We start from the raw sequence: 7,759 nt of genomic DNA, 5'->3' as shown, positions 1-7,759 counted from the left end.
TATTTGATATTTTTGCCACGATTGTCAATCTTATTCAGTTTTGTTGAGACGATGTTTATATTTTATATTGCTATTGGCTATATTTGGATTTATTTTATATGCCTACTAATAAATTAATAAATTATATTATATGCCTATTAGGTATAAAAACATTTTATTGGATTATATTTTCAAGAAAATAATTATTGAATTTACCTGTGATTGATTATAAGATTGTTTACAATTTATTATTATTATTAAACAACTAACTACAGAATCGAACTCACCACAAGAAATACATATAAAATGATATATCACATGAAGAGTTTGTAATAATTAAAATTATTCGGGTTTCGGGTTAACCCGAATGATTTATACGGGTTTTGGTTAATACGGGTGTTTTAAAAACTGAATCATTCGGGTTATATGGGTTTCGGGTGTTTGATTTTTTAAGGGTGTTTAGGGGTGTTAGGGGTTCGGGTTAATTCGGGTGCAATGCCCTGGTTTTTACTAAACGGCTGGTCGGAGAGGTGTTGAATATCATTTATGTTTTGCATGTGTCGTGTGTGGTGTATGAGGGAACGTAAGTATATGCCTAATGCGTATATATGTATATTGGATCATTCCACACTCAGTACGGTCCACCATTTATTAGTTATCCTGTGTTTTTATTTAAGTCTAAATATTACATATTACAGTGCTAAAAAATTGAAAAAAAATGTTTGATTATGAAAAAATGATCATTGAAATTGAGTTGGGGCCATGTTTATGGGATATCGTGTCAAAAGAATATAGTGACACAAATGTAAAGGCCTTGTCTTGGAATTCTATCGCTGAAGCCATGTATGCCGATTGGAATGAGCTTTCACCATCACAAAAATAAGAAAAAGGTAAGTTAAAATAACTATACCTAATCCTTTTACATTTTTACTTTGGTAATTAAATTAATATTTTTATTTTGTTTTTATACCTGCCTACTGTTTTGAGTATACATAATACACTACTTGTTGTTGCCTTCTACAACTTAGTTGTAATCTAATAAAGAAAAAGTATATTATTTTAAAAAACAATATAAAATAGAATAAAAGTACATTTAAGTAACGTTTTTTTTAAGCTGTATGTATGTACTACTTATGCCTAGGTAAAATATTACCCATTATATAAAATTCGATTACAAATAATTTAGAAAAAACAACAAAAATCATAAGTATTACAATTATTTTTAAAAAAAATATAATAATATATAAGTATAACGAAAAAAAAATAATAATGATAATAGTCAACTGTAGTAATAATTACTAATTATTATTATACCTACTATGTTTATTATACTTCGTATTTGGATAGCTAACCTATAGCTTACATATTGTTATTAAAATAAAAAAAAAAATAAACAATTTTTGATTCCAAATATTATTATATAATTTGAAAATTTTAAATAAATCTATATTGGAATGGTATTGAACCTGGGCCCATAAAATAATCAGCATATGCGTCTCTAATCTCTATCCTATGTGCTCTTGCTGGAGCTCCTCGAATTTCTAAGTCATCGATCAACAGATTTGACTCCATATCTTCAAAGCTAGCTCCGTCCCTTTGGCGAACATAATTGTGTAAAATGCAACAAGCTTTTATTATTCCATCGGCAACATCTGGTTCTACCAATAAAGGAGTATGTAATACTCTCCATTTGTTGGATAATACTCCAAATGCACACTCGACCGTTATTCGTGCTCTTGAGAGCCTGTAGTTAAAAACTTGCCGCTTATCATTTAAACCTCGTCCAGGATATGGTCTCAACAAATTTGTATGCAAACCAAAAGCCTCATCAGCCAAAAACACATATGGTAATGGGGAACTTTCTGTAATAGGTAAGCATGTTGGTTTCGGTATATTTAGTTGTTCAGCATGCAGTTTTTTTACCAAAGGTGCATTGTTTAAATACAGTAGAATCTGATTCCCTACCGTAAGCTCCAACATCAATACAAATAAAACTGAGATTAGCATTAACTACAGCCGTCAATATAATAGAAAAAAAATGTTTGTAGTTAAAATAATATGAGCCGGAGTTTAAGGGATTTCTACATCGTATGTGTTTGTCGTCTATCGCACCCAAGCAATTTGGAAAATTTGTACTTTGATAAAATCTATCAGCTATTCCAAGCCATTGTTCAGCTGTAGGTTTTGTCATTTCTGTAGGCTGTAGAATTTTCCAAATAATAGCACAGGTCTCCCTAACAATGTCTGCAATGGTACTTTTACCAACGTGAAAATCAAATTGTAGGGCTTTGAAACAAGTCCCAGTTGACAAATACCTGAAAAAAGCATATTTTGACAACATTTATACTTATTGCATATTGAAGTGAAATTAAATTATACACTACTTTTCAATTTTATACCTAATTATGAACGTAGGTCTCAATGCTTGATAAACTTATATGAAATTTATCGTTTTTAACGGGAAATGAACTTAATTTTCCATAAACTTTTTTAAGCAATTTCAATAAAAATATAGGGATTAATTTTGCATTAAGTATTAAATTAAGTTAAATTGTTCAATTTATTTTAAATTATCTTAGATTCTGAGGGGAGCGATGAATGTATTAATTTTACAATGATGTGTATTTATTTGTTTATACATTTTTTTATTTTTGTGTCGGTCATCACCGTTTGGGGCAAGTAAAACTGCTTCAATTTTCTTCAGCAGTATCTTTTTTTATGAGTAAATGAATCTAGTTGGTGCATTAGGGAGGTCAAAGTTTAAAATTCGCAGTAGTTTTCAATAGCACCGGGAAAAACAAAAAAAAAATGACGGAAAAGCGGGAATTTTTACTCAAAATCTGTTTTCGACAAAATCTATTTTGGTTTTTGGTGTAACTCTAAAACAAATTACCGTAGATACATGACATTTTCACTGAATATTTATAGGTATTAGCATTTTCTATATTTTGACTAGTTTTTATCCGTAACTTTCTATAAATGTCAATAAATTTCGTTGGGTCAAAAAGCTTGAAAATTAAAAACAAGGCTCCTAATATATTATTACAATGGCATACAGTTGAAAAATATTGAAACTATACAGTCATAATTTTTTTTATAAGCTTATAAAATTTTGAATTTTGACAAAATACGTAAAAATCACGAACATTTGCAAACCATTTAGAGAACCTCTCTCAATTCAATTGATGCACTGAAGTTGTGTAATGCAGACATATATCCAGGAGTTAATAAGTTATTTCAAATTTTGTCTACACTTCCTATATCTATGGCTTCTAACGAACGGACTTTTTCATCACTAAAAAGAATTAAAACATGTTTACGAAATATAATATCTGAGGTAATAAAATATTATTAAGAAATTTTAATTTTAAAACTAATATTTGTGGTCATTTTGTTTTAGAAAAGACTAAATGGATTGGCCATATTAAACATTCACAGGCACACAATATCCTTTGGCACACAATATATTGTAGTTTTACGTAAATACAATTATTCTTATCTTTCTTAAATTTCTATTACTTTCTGTCCCTCTATAAACAGTATTGTTCGAAAAACCCTAAGAATATTTCAGATTCGGGCCACCTTAAATAATTTGGAGAATAATTTGGTCGGAGAGTGAATTATTGGATTACCCTGGGTTTAACTATATTCCGAGATAGTAACGGAACTTAACAAATTATCATTAAAATGTGCCAACCAAAATATAATTTGACTGGGAAAAGTATGAAGTTCCAAATTTGGAAAACTAAGTTCTAAGATATTGGTGAAGGTTAGAAGTGAAAATGGCAATGTGGGAAGGGGGCAAACTAATTTTCAATGCAACTAAAAACTAAACAACAATAAACATAAACATTTCCCTTATTATTTGTCTTATCGGCATATATGTTTTGGCTTCCGAATTATATTTATTATTCCTTTTACTATATAATTATTATTTTATTTGTTTATGTATTTTGAATTAATTTAAAGTATTATAAATTGTAGGTTATTTTCATTTATTTGCATATTTGGCAACATTTTGCTGGTTAAACGTAAAATGCTTCGATATTTACTGGACGTTCCAGTATGTAAATTATATTCTTAGATAATAATTAGGTAATTCAATGTCAAAACGTCAAACATTGATAAGCTATACTTACCTAAATAAAAATTATTTAAAAAGTACAAATTATAACAGTTCATATATAACTGCATATAATATTTTCTGATTTTCAATACATTTTTAATTTAGGTACAACAATTCAATAAGCAAAAATACATCAATATCAGTACGTACTATTATGTACCAAATTTACTGTTGGGGATTTTCAAGTATTTACGCATCTACCGGTTATTTATTTCAACATTCACAAAACGAAACGCTACTGGAATTAGCACCCGATATTGGATACCATAGATGTTTTTTTAATGGTAAGTTTACATAATTAATTAAAATTAATTAATTTCGACATTATTATTTTCTCAGATTTGAATATTGTAAATTTTAGCTTAGTGTACATCATGTTAATATTTTATGACCACAATATAATGTAATCATATAGGCAGTCCTACGATTTTACTTCAGTACAAAAACTTTACTACATACATTCCTAAAGCCAGGTTTGGCAGTCGAGCATTCGAAAAAATCTTGAAGGGCTGCCAAGATTTTGGGCTGGTAGGATAAAACTGCCGCAATACCACAATACAATTTTTATGACAGCTATATTTTAACAAATGCAAAAAATTCATTATCACTTATTAATATTAATATGTGGCCAATTTATGGGCCATCGGGCCACCATAACAAATTATGGGAATGTAAAAAAATATATTTCGAAGAGCCGAGACTACCCAATCTGTCCCTGTACATTGCTATATTCCTATAATACACACTCACATTCACACATATAATCAGTGGCAGCTCATGGGTTTTTAGTGAAGTAGTGCACATCCAAAAAAAATACATGAATAAATAATAATAATATAATATTAATATACGTTAATGTCGGTCGTCGATGAAAAACAGAAACACGATTGTCACGATTAATGTTTTGAATTTCCGATAATGATCGACTACTGACTAGCTAATATTATCAGCTGATAATCGGAATATAATAAATAAACGAGACTACGAGAGTAAAAATAAACTTTAATAACATAATAATGCCGATGCCGACGCGCAACGACGCTGCTGCGACCAGGGGTACGAAACTCTGTGAATTGGCCGAATCGGGTGATTGTAGCCTTGAACACGGTCTCCAGGGGGGCGTGGCATACGTAATCTATGATAAAAGTAAACAGTGGAAACAACCCGACCCCGCGCAGAATACCCTGCCTATTAGGCGGAAACGGTTTTTCAATACGGGTATAACATCATGTCAGTGTTACGGAAACAGTTTCATTGTTCGGACTTCAGATCATAGGTAAACACTTCACCCATCAGCTGATCGAGTTTCGCTTCTATATTGTTCTATGCTGCGACGCGACGTCGAAAATAATTCGCTGAAAACAATTTAATTGGCCATGTGCACACAAACAAATGTGCACACCAATTCCATTATAACGCGGGCTGCGTGTTTCGACTTGCTTTAATTTTTACACTGTACAAATGTGCACAACGATTGTGTGCACAACTGCAGTACTGCCACTATAATAGTATACTATACACGCCGATACGGTCCTTCGCGGACGGACAGTTTAGCAGTCGAAATAACCCACTCCGAATATTAAATATAATATTATATATTATTATTTTCTTTATATTCTGATTTACATTTTTATATTTTGAAAATAATCCTAATTACATAGCAGGTACTTAGTTGTATTATTGTGATTTATGTTTTCAATTTTTCTTGAGGTTGGGTAGGTAGTGCACGTGCACTTGTGCACATACACACGAGCCGCCACTGCCATATAATATATGTATACCGTGTGTCCCAAAAAGCAGGGGCCACTTTACCACTCATTACCATGTAAATATTTTTCAATTCTGTTTGCGGGGCATTAAACTAGACTAATGGATCGTAAATTTCTATGACTTACAATGTTTTTAACTCATGTATCTTGCGCATGCGCAATAAAACTTACATTTTTTTAAATGGCAACCCATAATTTGAATATCATATTCGGGTTTATCTATTTTTTTCAAGCTATTTTGATGTATCAACTTGTATCCTAAACCCAAAATTGACTAAACTAGAGCTAAGTAGAATTTAAAAAAATTTAAAATTTAATTTAATTAATTTTTTTTTCTAACTGTATGTACTTATTTTTTTCTTCTAAACACCACGAAACAAACAATCAAAATTATTATTATTAAACTAATTAACTATTTACTATTTATGAATTATTATCTTATTTTATTATTACATATTATGAAATTGCATATGGTCTTAATTGGCCGAAACCAAAAAAGAAGAAGAAGTGCGTATTTTTATTTCTATCAGAATAATTATAATTATGTATCTACCTATTAAAATAATAATTGGTGTTTCTAGTTTTGTTATCTACCTATACCTATTAAAATGTCATTAGCTATTTTTATATACGTATTATTGAACTCATTATCAGTTCATGTGTCATTGCGGTCTTATAGTAGTTCGACGTTTTTTGTTCGCTATTGTCAATACCTTTAGTTATAAAGTTTTAGTATAAAGTTATAGTTTGAATTTTGTTAGAATAAAATATTCATGATGAATAATAGTGAAAGAGTTCAGTTACTATTGATCTACGGAAAATGTAACATAAATGCACGAGAAGCAACAAGAATGTACGCTCAGCAATATCCAGATCGGTATCACCCCAATCGTACTTATGTTCAAAAACTTGAAAAGTCATTGATTGAAACTGGTTCATTTAATAGAACAAAATATGCTGTTCAACAACAACCACGGGTAAATCAACATTTTAATGAAGTTATTGAAAATCAAGTTTTAGCGTATGTACATCTTAACCCACGTTCGTCTGTTAGACACGTCGGACATGAAGTTGGCATACCTAAAACTTTAGTTCATAAGATTTTAAAAAAAAATAAACTTCACCCTTACAAACCTGACTTTGTCCAACATTTACGCATAACAGACCCAGAAAAAAGATTAAATTTTATTTCTTGGTTTATGGTGACGTCTGAGGATGATCCATTATTAATTAATCATATTTTGTGCAGGACTGATGAAAGTAAATTTACTAATAATGGAATATTAAATAAGCAAAATAATCGTTATTGGTCGAATGAAAATCTTCACTGGACTGTTCCTACAAACTTCCAAACCTGTTGGGGTACAAATGTATGGGTTGGTTTGATTGGTGGTAAGTTACTTGGGCCCCATTTCAATGACGGAAATTTAACGGGAAGAAAATACTTAGATTTTTTGCGTGGTGACTTGCAATTACTCCTTGATGATTTACCTTTAGATATACCTACGTAGAAACATTTATTATCAGCAAGATGGGGCACCTGCTCATAATGCCCGAATTGTACAAGAATTTTTGAGAGTAAGATTTGGCCAAAAATTTATTGCAACACATGGACCAGTAGAGTGGCCCCCAAGGTCACCAGATCTAACACCGTTAGATTTTTTTTTGTGGGGACACTTGAAAAATGTTGTGTATGCTGATCCTCCAATCAATATCCAAGATTTAAAGAATAAAATTACACACGCATGTTACCTTCTAAACGAAAACCAAATACTGGCAGCAACTAGTCGTGAATGTTTATACGTCGATTTGAGGCATGCACTTTACATGACGGAAGGACTTTCGAACAGTTTATTGAATAGTTTAAGTTTGTAATTTCTGTAAA

Source organism: Acyrthosiphon pisum, chromosome X, assembly GCF_005508785.2.
Source record: "Acyrthosiphon pisum isolate AL4f chromosome X, pea_aphid_22Mar2018_4r6ur, whole genome shotgun sequence".
NCBI classification, from domain to species: domain Eukaryota; kingdom Metazoa; phylum Arthropoda; class Insecta; order Hemiptera; family Aphididae; genus Acyrthosiphon; species Acyrthosiphon pisum.
The sequence above is the reverse complement of the archived record's forward strand: the minus strand, read 5'-3'. Positions refer to the sequence as shown.